Consider the following 17,559-nt stretch of genomic DNA (forward strand, 5'->3'; position numbering starts at 1 on the left):
TGCAGAGTTAAAAAAGTTCTGCAGTCTGTCCTGATGCTTTGTCTTCAGCTGTAAAGAACCTCAGGTATTTTGTCATTCAGATTGGTCTTCAGATATTAGGTTTTCCTGACTTCAGCAATGGTTTCTGAGAGTCAGGAAAGCTACTGTTGGAACAAAACTATCAAATCCAACAAGATGCTACCAAAACTGTACTTTCAGCTGATCAGCAGAGGTGTGAGCTCTCTGAGTTGTTCATAAGCTGGCTTTTTTCGGTCTTGGTGGAGCTATGTGTGCAGTTTTCCCCTGCTTTAAGTATTTGTGGTAAAATGTTGTTGGTGGAAGAAATATTCACACCCTTTATTAAGAAACAGTACTAATGCTAAACTTTAAAATACTCTGTTACAAGTTAGTCATACATTCAAAATGTTACTTAGGTAAAAGTATGTAATAGGTGGAGGAAGTAGAAGTTCTTAATGCAGAAAAACATTCCCTGTGACTATTGCTATATTATTAGAATATATATTTCTATAAACAGGATTTTATAGTTGAGGTTATCAGAAACTGTTTTGTAATGGACTTTTGCTTTTTTATTATGGATGACTCTATAAACTATTATTTCCATTAATCAGTTTATCATTTGGGGTTGCACTGTGGATCAGTGGTTAGCACTTTCGCCTTGCAGCTAGAAGATTCCCAGTTTGCGTCCCAGTCTTCCCGGGATCTTTCTGCACGGAGTTTGCATGTTCTCCTTGTGCATACATGTGTTCTCTCCGGTACTCTGGCTTCCTCTTACAGTCCATAAACATGTTGAGGTTAACTGATAATTCTAAATTGTCCACAGGTGTGAGTGTGATTGTTTGTCACTCTGTGTAACCCTGTGATAGACTGGTGACCTGTCCAGGTGTCCCCTGTCTTCACCCTAAGTCAGCTGGGATAGACTCCAGACCCCCATGACCCTAATGAGGACTAAGCGGTGTATAGATAATGGATGAAACTGATCATTTGGATTGCTGCCACAAGTGCTGTAAATAATTAGCAAAATAGATGCCAATTTTCTATCAGTTCACTAGTTGATTAAGTGACCCACAGTTTTAGGTGTAGTTGTACAAAATGTTTGGTAGTTCAACTTATAACAAAACACATTTTAGAAGCTTCTCATGTGTTAATGTATTGTCCAGTAACAAGTAACTACCACTGTCAGATAAATGTAATGGAGTAAAAAGGTAACATTTTCCCCTGAAATGCAGAGTGGAAGAAAATAGTGTCATGAAATGAAATTTTTAATCATATGTCAGATTTAATGCATACCACTCAGTTGGCTATGATGTTTGTTTTCCATCCAACATATAATATATGAAAAGCAAAACCTGGGGCTCTTGTTCATGATTCATACAGGATTCAAACTTCACCTTGCAGGTGGTCTCTCCACAGTCTCTACCTCCTCCGCTGTCACATTGAAAGCTCTCCCCCCGTTTGTTAAGATTTTGTAGTACAAGATACATTTTCCCAGTGTGTCGCCTTTATCCTGCTGGGAAAACATTCCTTTTTTTGTGCAAACTGTCCACAAAAGGCTTTCTGTCTGTTGACAGAAACAAGCAGCTACCCAGTCAGACAAAATGCTGAACCTTCAGAGCAGTGTGTGCTTCTTAGAAAAGCTTGTCTTTAATGAGCTCCTGCTGCTGATGTTGTCATTGTAGTTGTTTTTCCTGCTCTGACCTTGCCAGACCTTGTCTCTCTGAACTGATCCCTCTGCTCTCTTCTCTCTGAGGTCCTATCAGTGATGGGTCAGGTCCAGTCTGGATAAAGGTCAGGCTGTGCTCCTATTGATGACAGTTCAGCCGCATGCAGCTGTAGTTGTTCTCAACACTTAGCACTAGAAGTCTATATGATAAATGCTAAAAATTGGCATTAGTCTGCCAGCTAATTTCAACATACCTGTACCTGGTTCCGTGGTTGATCATGTAATTGCTATTTTTTCCTGGAAACAGGGATGTCAGGTCACATGTTTTTGACATGAGGAACTTTATACAGGAATTGTTTAAAACTTAACTTTTTCTATGTGTTTTGGCCTTTGAAAAACTTTCTGAAACCCTGTTTGCAGTAGGGGCTGCACGGTGGCTTGTTGGTTAGCACTTTCGCCTTGCAGCTAGAAGATCCCCAGTTTGCGTCCCAGCCTTCCTGGGATCTTTCTGGATGGAGTTTGCAAGTTCTAACTCTGCATGCGTGGGTTTTCTCCAGGTTCTCCAGCTTCCTCCCACAGTCCAAACACATGCTGATTCTAAATTGTCTATAGGTGTGAATGGAAGTATGATTGTTTGTCTCTATGTGTAGCCCTGTGATAGACTGGTGACCTGTCCAGGGTGTCCCCTGCCTTCACCCTAAGTCAGCTGGGATAGACTCCAGCCCTCCTCAATGCTAATGAAGACCAAGTGGTGTATAGACAATGGATGGAAGGATGCATGTTTCCAGTAGTGTCATACAGACAGGATGAAAGAGAAACTTATGGAAGTGATGACACAGACACACATTCTGAAATTAATGCTACTGATTGAATATCGTCTATGATAAATACCAATTTGCCTGGTTATGTTTTTAATTTGTCTTCTATTAGCTCCAATATCAGCAGTGTAAAGTGAACTTAGCTGGAAATCAGGACCAAACATAAAAACATATATACACTACCAGTCAAAAGTTTAGACACACCTTCTCATTCAATGTTTTTTTTATTTATGTATATTATATTCCAAATTTTAGATTAATACTGACCACTTTTTTGTTTACAACATAATTAAATATGTATTCTTTAATAGTTTTGATGTCTTCCATATTAAATAATTAAATAGAAATCATTGAATGGGAAGGTGTGTCCAAACTTTTGACTCGTAGTGTATGTATTTTTTTCATCACCAACAGAATACATGTAAGCTTTCATGGCAATGCAACAACAGTGTGTGATGCTGTAACTGCACGGCTTCATTCAGTGCGATCAGTAATGCTTTGCTTAACAGGTATGCAGATAAAATGAATTCCCTCAGCTGACAATCTGTGTCATTCAGAAAGAATCATCTGTAAAAGAATCTGTGCTTCTTACAGCTGATTTAAATCCCAAACTCTGACCAAATCACCCTCGGAGCAGTTTAGCTGTTCAGCATCAGTTACCCTGGAGCTAAGGTTAAAAGAGAACCATCTTCATGACATACTTCAATATACCTCACTTACACATTTATCTCACTTTGTAGTGCAGCCCTCAGGTTTGGAGCCAAACAGGTTAAAGTTTGTGTTTTTGGAACCGAACACGTTAAAATTTGTGCTGTCAGTGATCAGAGCTGGTTTGAACTTGCTCTGCTGCTTTGGGAGGATATTTTCAGCAGCGGACTGAATGTGAGAACGCTGCTGCTGATCACTGCGACCCGTTTTCTGAGCTCAGAGACTCATCAGCGGCTTCCTGTATTTTACTCCCAGAAAGTCTCTAAATGAAACCTGCAGAAATCAAACATCTGTGATAAACAAGAGCTGCTGCTGCTGCTTGTAGATGTTGAAAAAAATGTGAGGTCTGGTTGCCTCATGGAGTAATATGAAGCTCCTTTCAGCCAGAAGTGTGTAGACATGCAAGCATCCCAGCAATAGAACAGCTAACACACACTTTCGGAAAGATAGTATAGTTTACACTAGTGAGCACTAACGAATGTTAGATGCAAATGAAATGATAGTAAATGTTCTGTATAAAAAATTGTGTTTTCTTCAATACAGAGTACAAATTTGATAATTATTACAGTCTTGTTATGACTTTGGCAGAGCTGCACATTAATATCGATTCAGTTATCTGTTGCAATCTCAAGTGAAAACAAGTGTTTGCAGTGCTTCAGAGTAAAGTGCGAGCGTAGTTCACATGACATGGATGAATAGTTGGGCTGAGGAAAGTTTTCTTTTCTTAGAACAAAACTGTATTAATGCAAAAGTAAGCACTGGCAAGAAAATATACTTAGATCGTAAATTAAAGTACATAAGTCATTTTAAAGAAAGCATACAATACTTTCTTCTGAAATATAGTGTAGGTAAAATGCAGTGGATCATACAATACATCTCTTTGTACAGTTTTGTTTAGAAGTGGATTTTCATTTATTTGCTGCCAGTGATGTAGAAAACTGCAAACACACAGCTAGTATTGATGCACTGCACCTTTCTTAGGCTTGGCAACTGCCTTTTAAAATTTTTTTAATGTTTTCATTTTTTGCATTGATTTTAATTTTCATTTGTGTGTGATATATTTTATTTATTGTACGAGTGTCACTTGAGAAATTATTCAATTTGCTTTTTTATGGACTTTATTGTATTGCAGAGTTCATTTTAAATGATAATATTGTTGCCATCTTCCTCCACCCAACAACTCAATGACAAAATGAAAATGTCATGGCGTGTGCTGGGACACGGGTACGGACAAAAGAGAATCGGAGAATGATTAATAAAGGGTTTATTCAACAAGAACGGAAATACAAATGAATACAGAAAGGGGCAACTAAACTGAGCAGAAAACAGAATAGGTTAAACCAGATGTCATTCACAAAATTAGTGAATTTACAAAAGCCTAGAAGAAACTCTAGCAAACAGAATGGGATCAAAGAAAAACTTATATGAATGCACGAAAGCTGGACTAACAACACGGGGATACACATGGGGCTGAGAACTAAACTAGAAGGGGCAGGCAGGGTTGGGAAAGGCAGCAGAACACAGGTCAGGGACCAGCGGCAGTGAAGGCTGGCTGGAAGCAGTGATCCGGGCGGCGAGTGTGTGTCGCCAGTGCAGACAGGGTGGCCAGGTGGCAGTGGCTTGGAGAGGGCAGGTAGGAGACAGGTCAGGGATTGGCAGGAACATAGAGTATGAATGTCTTTGACTGGCAGGGTGTGGTGGGATGAACTGAACTTCTATGAAACAAGGTGATCACTGCATGCAGACTGGGAAGACTGAGAAAGAAAGAAAGGGATAGATAAAGAGGGAGCCAGACGGGGTCTGAAGCAAGGATCCTGACAAAAAAAAAGCAAGTTTTAAAACAGATTTGTAAATTTATTGACAATTAAAATACTAGTTTGTGGGCTGCACAGTGGATCGGGGGTTCACACTGTCGCCTTGCAGCCAGAAGATACCTGGTTTGTGTCCCGGCCTTCCTGGGATCTTTCTGCATGAACTTTGCATGTTCTCCTTGTGCATACGTCTGTTTTCTCCGAGACCCCCCCCACCCACCCACCCCCCCGACCCTAATGAGAATTAAGTGGTGTATAGATAATGGATGGATTGCAAATACTAGTTTATTCAGACACTTTACACCTGTGACAAATTTAATTGATTGGACAGAGTTTAAGGTTCCAAAATTCACGCTGCATGTCAGGACAAACCCAAGGCGTTAAGTCCAACCAGGACTCTTCACGTAGTTAATCTTCTGGCATAAATTCTTCATCGATCAAGACCTGGTGACAATGAACCCAAGAGTCAGTCTGACAAAGCTTCATTAGTCCTCTGCACACATGTAGAACCTACTACTGGAATTTTGGCCATCTCAGCAACAGTGTGTCAAACAGGCCTTAATGCCAAAGCAGCTAGCTGGAAGCTGTTGTTGTGATCTAAATACATTCTCGAGGATTTCAAAAAAATCTGTTTTTAATTTGTCATTATTCATTATCACAGTAAACACAGTTTAATATGGAGAAAGTGAAGTCGGCATGGAAGTTTCCTGTGTGGTCAATTATATCCTATGATCTTTTTTTCTCATCTTAAAACTTAAAAAATGAGACAAATCATCTCTTCAGATATTTTTAAAGCTTTTTTGGAGAATCTTAAACATAAATATAACGCAGACGTCAGTAGCAGCTCCATCTGAATCTCAGTGACCTTTACTCTGCTGGAGCATGTGTAATTTTATGTCAATTTGTATCTGAGGCGGCCACTTGCTCTTTCTTTTGTTGTTCTGCTGCTGAAATCCACCAACAGAGCTCCAACCGCCAGCCTCACAGGAGGAATCAAACTGCAATCAGTTCTTATCTGTTCTCTCACATCTCAGAGCTCTGACTCCAATCCCCTAACAGCAGCCTGCATCTTGGTTCCTGTACAGAGGTCCCTCTCTCGTCCAGGCATCCAACCCCCGCAGAGAGCTGATGTGTTTAAAGATGCAGAAACTTCACTGGAATTGAAAGGTCCTATTAACTCTGTTTTAAAAAGTCTGTGTGAGTTTGATTTTATAAGGATGTTTTCCGACTCAGAAGCAGCTCCTATTCAAAGAAATCATAAAAAAGTAATCAGAGAACCCAGCAGACTCCTGAAAAAATGACAGCAGATGCTTTTTATCTGCCTATTCTGTCTTTCACACTTGATCTGAGCAGTAAAACGAAAAGATGTTACCATTTCAAAATACCACCTGCTGCTGCTGTTTTGTTATAATGAAATCAGACTGACAGCGATGAATTAAAAAGGCCAAGGGGCTCTGAGCCTGTGTGGCAAAAAACAAACAGAGGAGAGATGAGACCTTTTTGTTTCTCATCAGGTGCAGACAAACTGAAAAGGGCAGAGAGGCGTTGCATTCAGGGACTTGGAGGTGTTCTGAGCGATTCCCGGACTTGGACAGACAGTAAACCCTGCACTGACCTCAGACAGCAGGGGAATATATGGATATATGGGAAAGAGAAAAGAAAAGAAAAAGATAAGGGTGTCGATAGAACAGAAAATTACAGAGTATTATGAGGGCATTTCTTTAATTTATAGGTTGTTATAATTAGTAGAAAAAGAAAATAAAGAACATATAAAACTAGAAAAGCACTCAGAGAGCACAGTACTCTGCCAAGCCTCTTCATTCTCCCATTTGGCATTGTTAGAAATGCAGCATTTTTTTTGTAGAAATGCAGCATTTATTTATTAGTTATTGATGATCAGAAATCATGGCAGAATAGAATGGGGCCATTTGAAATAGATATACCCACAACCAAAATGACCTTGCGCTGAGCACAGGTGTGTGTTATGATTGTGTACGTTATGTACGGATACCAAATCGCATGACCTAAATATGTAGCGGACTGTGGGAATTGATGGGACTCGGAAACATCCCCACAGTTTAATCACTTGTTCCTTGTATCATTCCCGACGGAAAAGCCCTGATAAGTCCACAGCAGTCGATTTGTAGCAGGATCGCAATCATGTGATCGTCAGCAGGCAGCTGACGCAGTATTCACTTGTTGTCATAGTTACAGTGCCGTGTCATTTCTGATCTTCCCTGAAAATTTCCTCTAAATCCGTTAATCCGTTTTTGAGTAACGTTGCTGACAGACAGACAGACAGACAGACAAACCAATACCGATCGTCACATAACGCGTTCCTTGGTGGAGTAACAAGAAAAGCACTCAGAGAGAGCATTACTCCACCAAGGCTGCTCACTCGTTGTATGATTTCCGACGGATGAAATCTTTAAAAAAGTTGTAGTCCACAGTGGTGGATTTGTAGTAGGATCGCAATCATGTGATCGTCAGCAGGCAGCTGACATAGTATTCATTTGTTGTCATAGTTACAGTGACGCTGTGCTGCTATCTCGCAATGATACAGAAATCTTTAACAAATCCGTTTCTCCAGACTATAAGCTGCATCACTGCCAAAATCTAATCACTTGGTTCTTGTGTCATTTCTGACCTTCCCTGAAAATTTTGTGTAAATCTGTTATTCCGTTTTTGAGTAATGTTGCAAACTGACAGACAAACAGACAGACAGGCAAACCACCGTCGATCGTCACATAACTCCGCCACATTCCTTCGTGGAGTAGCGAAAGCAAAGACAAACAAAATCAGGAGAAAAGGAAAGGAGAGTTAGTAAAAACTGAAAAACGCCATCCAGAGAACGATAACAAAGAGCAAAGAAGAGGATCATTTTCTTTCCCTGTGCAGCGTAACTTTGGGCTTTAAAAGAGTGTCCACTTTTTTAATATTTGTTCTTTGCCTCTTTTCACTTCGTTCTTTCCCGTCCAATCGTTCCGTCCTCTGGGGACGAAGCAGCGGCCCTCCTTCTGGATGCCGTCTTTGATGAATGAAGCCATTACAAAATGGCCTCCACTCTTTCTGGATAAATGAACTGTGCTGAGCGGTGGCGGATGGATCTGCATTGCAGTAGTTAATTTATCAACGCGGTGATGCAGCGCTCGCAGGTGTTCAGGTGTTTACTGATACCTGCGATTAATCCACTGTTTCTCCGTTACACGCTATTGGTTGAGAAGTCTGTTTTCTGTTTTATAGCTGAAAACACAGCACGTTATCTGGACGCTTTCATCCATGTTCCGATTGGTTAGACGATGAGAAGCCTTCAGGTGAAACAAGTTTCAGCCAATCCACCAAAAGAGTTTTATAGTGATGACAGAATGTCCCATTTAACTTTAACCTGAAGCAGGTTAACCACATACAGACTTTCGTCACTATAAAACAGTCTGTATGATGAAGGGACAAACCAGGCCAGGGAATCCAGAGACTGATGACTCTGAGCATGGCATGCAGCTTGGTCAGTAACTGCATGACCTTTTTAAAGATGGAGGTGCTGTTGGACACGGTGAGCTGCAGAGAAAGGCGCTCTGAGCCGGGTTTTAAATATTGCAGCAGGTGATTAGTGGATTACTCTCAGGTTCAAAGATTTTCCCTGAAGAAGGAACAGTGGCCACTTCTAGGCAAGAACACAGTGGCTAACAAGAGAAGACACAACGAGAGAAAGGACAAAAGAGACGGAGAAACAAAAGAAACACAATGAACAAGGTTAGGATCTGCTAAATTTGTTTTCTGTGTTGCAAGGATGACAGTTCCACCACAGGAGTAACTCAGAAAGTGCAAATAATACATCCAACACAGCTGTTGCATATTTTGTGTGAAACTGGGCTGAAATAGAGACAAGAGTCCATCATTACTCTAAGACATGAAGGTCACCCAGTATGGAAAATTTCAAGAACTGCAAAAGTTTCTTCAAATTCAGTCACAAAAACCATCAAACACTGTGGTGAACACTGGCTGTGTGAGGAAAGGAAGACCAAGAGTTCATTAGCAGCCTCACAAATCATCAGTTAATGGCTCTGTTTAAAGATCACATCAGTGCTTCACAGAGATCAGGCAGCAGATGCATCTTAACATCAACTGACCAGACTGAATCACACCTTCATGGTGGAACTGTTGCTGCTGCTGAAAATAAAAGAAGAAGTGAACTGCTTTGATCCAGAAACAGCAGAAATAGACACTGGACCAAAGGAAATCTGAACTTTGGTCTGATGAGTCCAGGTGTGAAATTTTTGGTTTTAGCGGTTGTGTCTGTGAGATGTAGAGAAAGTGAACTGATTGGACACTAGGATTATCATTATTGTTCCAGAAGTACAATTAGAGATCAAAAATGGTCAAAACTAATGCAAAAGTGATTACAGAGAAGACAGAACAAGAGCGTTTACATACATTTTAGAATTATTCTTCAACTATAGTCCTCATTCTGTTTAGAATGTTATATGGCTCAATCCAAAATCAGAGAACATTTTACGCCCCACCCATCAAATTTCAAATAATCCATGTACAAAATACTAAAACACGCAGTTGTTGTATAAATGTACTTGTCCCGAGACAAAATTCTAAAAAAAAAAAAACTAGGAAAAAAGAATGTTTGGAAATATTTCTAACTATACCAAATAAGTCTGTAATTCCCCCTAAAATGCCATTTTTCTCTTTTACTGCCCCCCTGATGACCAAATTGAATCTCAAATAAAACAGTTAAAATGAAATTTAAGTCTCCTCTTTTTGGCTTTATTTTTTTCATTGATGTCTCTTGGAATTGTGGGAACATTTTTTTCAGTCAACATAATATTTAAAATAATAATTATCATGCATGGAGCGTGTGTCTCACAACATGTTAGCATGACCTTTTCAGCTGGTAGAAGACGAAGAAAACAGTTTTCCAAAACAATGTGTAGAGCAAAGCTATGCCCTCTCTTGTATTTTTCATATTTTTATAACATTGTCAGCCTTGACTGAATGTCTCACTTTACCTCATGCAACCCTGTTATACATATTATCAAGATAAGACAAAATCTTTTTACCTTTTTCTTGACTTTTTTCCATCAGTAATTTTGTCCTCCTTGTCAGTAGTAACAGCTGGCTACATATCTAGCTTCTACTCCTGAGAAAAAGCTAGCATTACTATGGATTAGCAACCATGTTACTGTGAGTAGAGTAGGGTTAGCTAACAACAAATAAAACATGAAATAAAAATGTTACCATTGATGTGTAAGCTGAGCCAATCAAGCCTTTGATCATTTATTACCTCTTACTGATGTATAAGGGCAGAAAATTGCAAAAGAGAATTTTTTTTTTTCAGAAGTTTTGAAGCCCAAATGTCTTTCAATTCTGGAATGACCCATATTTAAACCTTAAGCTTGATTCTGAAAATATTTTTTTAAATTAAACAAAATGCAACTGAAGTATTTCCTCCTTCTGGAGGATTTCTGTCTCCCTCTTGATAGAGGTGTGAGGTGCTGTGAGAATTTAATTAAGTATCATGGCTGAGCGGAGCTGCTGTTGTTCAATAGGAAATTGGTTTGATAATTGGGGGCTAACGGGCTATCACAATCACACCACTGTGCTGCCGCTCCAAAGGGAGAACTGATTACCAGGTTATGTATTACAGGCCTTTACAGACTTTCATTTTCTTCCTCTTCCCTGAGCCCCAGGCCAGGCTCACAGAGTGTAATTTAGTGTCGGGAATGAGAGCGAGGCTGGAAAGATTGGGAATGATTGGGTCAGTAAAGTATCGCCCCAAACAGCAGGAAATCCCACTGAGTAAAGAATTCATTTCCAAATGAGATGACAGAAAGAGAGAGGTCCAGCTGACAGACAGACGCGCTGACCGGACAGACTGGGTGTGTGTGTGTGTGTGTGTGTGTGTGTGTGTGTGTGTGCGTGTGTGTTTCTGTAGCTAATCCCCAAAGGACACTTGTAGATACACAGCACCATTATCTCATTTATCGTGCATGCTGTTTTTATGTCAGGTCATTTCATGTTACACTGAGTCCGTGATCAGGGACATCCTGAGATGTCATGCTATGTTATGCTCCACTGCATTATGTCATGTCATGTGTGTACATTAGATTTAGTTACACTTAGTTACATTTACACTATCACACACATATCAGCCACAACAATAAATAGAATAGAATTTTATAGAATATATATATATGTATATAATACACACACACACACACACACACACACACACATATATATATATATATATATATATATATACACACACACATATACACACTTGCATATATACACATTCGTACACATTTATTGCACAGTGAAAAACCGTGAAACTGAAAAACCATCTGCATAATACTGTGTAGTTACCAAAACAGCTGTGGGCCATAGAGATCTGGCCTCTACAGACCTCTGAGGGTGTTCTGAGGTATCAGGCACCAAGACATCAGCGACAGATTATTAAGTGGAAGTTGTGAACGTGAACCTCCGAGGATCACACCTGTTTTTCATCACATCCCACTGATGCTCAGTCTGACCGAGACCTGTGGAATCTGGAGGCCAAGTCAACACGTTGAGGTCTTTGTCATGTTCTTCACATCAGTTTGTAGTGTAGCAGGGAGCATTATCCTGCAGCTGGATAGCTCAGTGAATAACACCTCTGACTTTGGCACAGGAGTGTGGTGGTTCAAATCCTGGTCAGGGTGCAGTTGTTCAGTGCTTAGTGCATACATTGTATCTACTCTTAGTTGTATGTCACTTTGGATTGAAGTGTCTGTTAAATTAAAATTAACTGCCATCAGGTAGTTCTCTTGCCATGAAGGGTATACATGGTCTGCAGCAGTGTTTAAGCTGGTGTTAAAGATGTCAAAGTAACATCCACATAAATGGCAGGATGCAGTATTTGTCAGAGGGACATTGCCCAGAGCATCACGCTGCATTTTGCAAGCTCACTTTCTTCCCATAATGCATCGTACTGCTATCACTTCTCGATGGTAAATGAGTTGACCGTCATGTAAAAGGAAACATGCTTCATCAAAACAGGCTGATGTTCTTCCATTGCTCCATGGTGCAGGCCTGATGTTGCCTAATGTTGCATAATGTAGCGTTACACTGGATGGCATTACTTTGGTTTTACAATATAATGTGTTACAGTATCTCGAGTTATGTTACATGTTGTTACATTGCAATGCATTGCACTGGTTTGATTCATAATGATATTCAATGGCAAATTTTGTTGCATTCCTTGAGTTTGTGTTACATTTTTGTGATGCGTTGCACTGCTTTGCATCATGACATGCTGTGCTATGTGATGTTATATTGTGGTTCATGGTTGAATTGAACTCTGTTGCGTTGCGACACTCATTTTTTTGACCTGTACAGTTTCGGAGTGATTTAGGAATTACGGAGTAAAGAATTTAGCTCCAATAGTATACAATCAGTACAGTCAGCATTAGAATTCTCTTTTGTCAATGATTCTGGTCATCTGAGAATAGGAACAGAAGAATCCTGCTCACCAGCATCAGGACTTGAACTAATCACATGCCTCATTCTCAGAACAGTCTTCTTTGATTTATTTTGTTATGTTTGATGCTTCCTCGTATCTTTTCTCTCTGTAATGAGGAACATCACTTTCTGCGCTCCCTGGTGTGTTGTTCCCTCTGGAACTGGCGGCCATCTTTAATGAGATGCACATACGGTACTGTTAATTACAGACAGATGTTTGCTCCATTTTCCTCTGCTGACAGTATAATATACAATTTACAGTATTCTTTAGTTACATAATAATCCATGGTCACAGAGACATCTGATGGTTGACATTAATCTTACCTCCAAAATTGTTTTTAAAAAGCCATTCCACTGATTTTACACATGAAGTTAATAGTAAGATCATTCCAGAATTAGAGCTCATTTTACGTCCCACCCATGAAATTTCAAATAATCCATGTACAAAATACTAAAACGTGCAGTTGTTGTGTAAATGTACTTGTCTTGAGACCAAATCAAAAAAATAAAAAAATAGGAGAAAAGAATGTTTGAAAATATTTTTTAAAATACCAAATAAGTCTGGAATTCCCCCTGAAATGCCATTTTTCTCTTGTCCCACCCCCTCTGATGACCAAAATGAATCTCAAATAAAACAGTTAAAATGAAACCTAAATCTCCTTTTATTGATGTTATTTTTTCATTGTTGAATCTTTTAATTGTGGAAACATTTTTTTAATCAACATAATATTTTAAATGACAATTATTATGTATGGAATGTGTGTCCCACAACATGCACCCAACCCTGTTACCATAACTTTTTTAGCTGGTAGAAGAAGAAAAAAACTGTGAATCACATGATATGCTGGAATTAACATCATCTAACAGTTTTCCAAAAGAATGGGTAAAGCAAAGCTATGTCCTCTCTTCTATTTTTCATATTTTTATAACATTGTCAGCCTTGATTGGATGTCTCACTCTACCTCATGCAACCCTGTTATGCATATTATGAGGATAAGACAAATTCTTTTAACTTTTTTCTTGACTTTTTTACATCAGTAGGTTTGTCCTCTTGGTCAGCAGTCACAGTTAGCTAAATATCTAGCTTTTATTCCGGAGAAAAAGCTTGCATTAGCATGGATTAGCAACCCTGTTGCTGTGATTAGAGTAGGGTAGCAAACAGCAAATAAAACATGGAATAAAAATGGTGCCATTTATGTGCAAACTGAGCTAATCAAGCCTTTGATCATTTATTTCCTATTATTAATGAATATGGAGCAGAAAATTGTAAAAGAGAGGGTTTATTTTTTTAAAATTTTGAAGCCCAAATGTCCTCTAATTCTGGAATGACCCAGTACTCAGAGCATGTACAGAGTTGCATAATGTCCTCTATGTCTGTGGTCATGTGGTTTTTGCACTGAGGCAACAAATTTCATGAGAAAGTGGGCCTGGTGTGGTGTATGAAAGCTGAGGGTGTGTGTTAAAGTGAGGGTCTAATTAAAGCCACTACTCAGCTGAAACATGGAAATGTAGGAGCCCCTGTTTCCTGACCTGTACAATGTTGTGATGTCATTCTATGATTCTATTTTTGTCTTGTTGGCTGTTTCCAACTAAAATAACTCCAACACATTCCTCCTCAACATCTTCACCCCTCAGTTCTCTCTGTGGGCGAATCAGGGAGCCTCAATATGCAAATGTAGTTTATGAGAATGTCCTATTTCTTTATAAATAGCTGGGTGTGCCATCAAGATGACGTCTGCAGAGTAAATGGAATCAGGTTTTTGATGTTGGACTGAGTTTACTTTGCTTTCACCTGAGTTCACTCCTTTCCATTTTTATTTATTCATGTATTATTTCAAGATTGCAATATATCAAGAACAAACACATCATTTTGATACACTATCAGAAAAAAGTCATACTATTTTAAACAAGTTGTAACTTTATTAGTCAAAAACTTCAAATAATTCATAGATATTGAGTTCTGGTAAGAGATAAATACATATAATTATGAAGCATTTTGTAGTATTTTGAAGTCAGACTTTAAAATGTAAAAAAATAACATTGTAATTTTGAAAATAAATATGTAAACGCACGACATTAAAGATGGACTAAAATGTAAATGTTTAAAGATAAATTTTAATTATGAAGAAAATGTTTTAATATTAAATGAAGAATATACATTTGTCGAGTAAACCATTGTAATTGCAGTCTTATTAACAGCAGTCAATTTTACTTATAACAAATTTTATATATATAATTTGTACAGGTTCATAAAAGTTGCGTAGCACTGTGTAGCACATCACAACATCACAATGAAATTATCAGAAGTAAGAAAAAAGTGTGCTGTTTAGCCTGACATAGCCTAACAGGATGCACTACAGCACCTTACGTTACCTTTCTATTTTGAAGTGAAGTTACACTGTGCTTTGGCCGCAGCTAGAGTTGCCTTGAGGAAGAGCTGACAAGAAAGGTGGTGGTTCAGGACAAAAATCTGCTCTTTCAGTAATATTTGAAGTATCAGGAGGATATTTCAATTCATTTTTTGATCTCACGAAAATGTGATCTTCCACATGTGAACTGCTTGATGTTGAGAATGCATTCTTCAGTAAAAATAATATCTTGTTGATGACATATATCTATAGTCTTGATGCAGTAATATTCTTTACTTAGGTGGAAGATAATGTTGCATTCTATTTGTTGACACCTGTCAATGATTGCCTCACGGCTTGTTTAAAGGTGAATATTTGTGCACGTCCTGCAGGTCGTCACTCTTCTGAGAGATACACTACTGTTCTAAAGTTTGGAGTCACCCAGACAATTTCAAGTTTGCCATGAAAACTCACACTTTTTTCATGTGCACAAGGGTTTTCTAATCATCAACTAGCCTTTCAACACCATTAGCTAACACAATGTAGCATTAGAACACAGGAGTGATGGTTGCTGGAAATGTTCATCTGTACTCCTATGTAGATATTCCATTAAAAATCAGCCGTTTCCAGCTGGAATAGCCATGTATCTGTCACAGCATGGGGGTGAACCCGAGCAGAGAGCACACAGACGAGGGACTGAGGCAAGAACAAAGGTGGATTTTATTTAACAAAACAAAGGGGAGTGCTGGACAGGGTGGGGAACCTGGTGACTGGAATAACTGAACTAAGGGGAGGTTGGGGGGGTGACTGTACCAGGAACCGGCGGCCCGGTTGGCGTTCTCCGTGGGGTGGGTCGGCGGCGGAGAGCGGGCAGGAGGGCCTCGTTCCAGGGGGGGCGACAGGCGGGGTGTTTTCCAGAGCCGAGGGGGGCACACGGCAGGCAGAGACCCTCCACGACGAGTAGGGGTTCCAGGAGTAGGCAGCAGGTCCAAGGTGAGAGAGGGAGGGGGGAGGTCTGGTCAGGGCTGGATCCAGAGTGCAGGAGATGGGGGGACAGAGCAGGTGGAACCAGGCAGCTGGGTCAGCAGAGCTCGGCAAGAGAAACACGGTTAGTCAAGGTAAAGCTTTTCAATGGAAAAAGCTCAGCAAAGGTTCAAGGCTAGACGACTGACTGCATGAGCAGAGTTTACTATCTGGCAGGCTGTGGAGTGTGCAGCCAGCTTTTATGGTGGAGATGATCATCAGGTGTGCTGCACCACAGCTGCCCGGAGTTCCGTTGATGAGTGATTGGTGATGAACAGCAGCTGGACAGAGCAGGAAGGTGGAGAGAGGAATAGGAGGAAGGAGGATGCGGGAGGATGAGGGAGGTCAGGTGGGGGCTGAAGCTGGGACAGAGGAGGGAACCCTGACAGGATCACATTAACAATGCCTAGACTGTAATTCTGATTCATTTAATATTATCTTCATTGAAAAAACTGCTTTTCTTTTAAAAAATAAGGACATTTCTAATGGCGTTTTTCCATTAGGACCTACTCAGCTCGACTTGAGTTGACTTGACTCGTCTCGGGTTGTGAGGTTTTCCATTAGGGGCTAGTACCTGGTACCAGGTACTAATTTAGTCCCTACCCGGCTGGGGTTCCAAGCGAGCTGAGTCAAGCTGATAATGTGACGTCTACAGAGTGCAGGCCACTGATTGGACAGGAAGTGACGACACACGAGAGCGACTCCTGCACGAAAACCAAACCTGGCTATGATGACTCCACCCACGATGAGGTGGTACTCCAACCACCTAAACCGAGTCGAGTCGAGCCGAGTCGAGTCAAGCTGAGTAGGTACTAATGGAAATGCGCCTTAAGTGACCCCAAACTTTTGAACTGTAGTGTACATATCTATATTTAATAGAAGGAGTACTCAGATTTGTTAAGCCAAAGTAACACTTTGTAGAAATACCATGTTACAATTAAAGTCTTCACATTCTTGCATAAGTACAAGTACAGATGTGTTGGTATCAAAATATGCTTACAGTACCAAAAATAAAAGTTAAGAATTAGACTATAAAAACTGATGCATTAATGAATTTTGCACTTTCATTTTACAGCTGGTAAAGGTGAAGCTGAATTTAATTGCTTCATTTAGTGTGGAGTAGTGTGTGAATTGTCCACCGGGAATCAGTAAAGTTGTATCTGAATGTAATAAGGCAACAGCACAATAATAGGCCACGTGTATTTGTGGATTATATTTTGCATTATTACTCTGAAAATGAAAAGCAGCTAGTAAGTAACGCTATCAAATAAATGTAGGAGAGTGAAAAAGTTTACGTCTGAATTGTAGACGAGTTGAAGTGTACAGTGGTAGAAAATGGAAATACTCGTCTAGTACAAATACCCCATCATTGCACTTTAGTAAAGCTGCTTAATTACTTTACACCATTGATGCTATTTGTAAAAATGATTTTCCATCCGACTGATGGAAATGCTGCATGGTGATAGTTAGTAAAACGTATGAGCGCAGCGGTGTGTGGCCTCTCTTTTGCGAGTGTATAAACTCAGTGCACAATACAAACACAGAACACCATCTCACACTGCAGACAGGAGATTTAATTAAAGTCATTTATCTGCAATGAGATTATGCTTATTATACCTACGTTGATTACAGGGTAAAAACATATCATTAAATTCAATAAATCCATTTATTTATGGTGAAGT

At 39.7% G+C, this 17,559-nt stretch overlaps 1 protein-coding gene across 1 annotated transcript in view; it reads left to right on the forward strand.

The window, feature by feature from the left end:
- Positions 1-17,559, forward strand: part of LOC111567080 (chemokine-like protein TAFA-5) — a 70,531-nt gene that overhangs the window by 27,159 nt on the left and 25,813 nt on the right. The window lies entirely within an intron of this gene.

The sequence above is a fragment of the Amphiprion ocellaris genome, chromosome 3, assembly GCF_022539595.1.
Source record: "Amphiprion ocellaris isolate individual 3 ecotype Okinawa chromosome 3, ASM2253959v1, whole genome shotgun sequence".
In the NCBI taxonomy this organism is placed as follows: Eukaryota; Metazoa; Chordata; class Actinopteri; family Pomacentridae; genus Amphiprion; species Amphiprion ocellaris.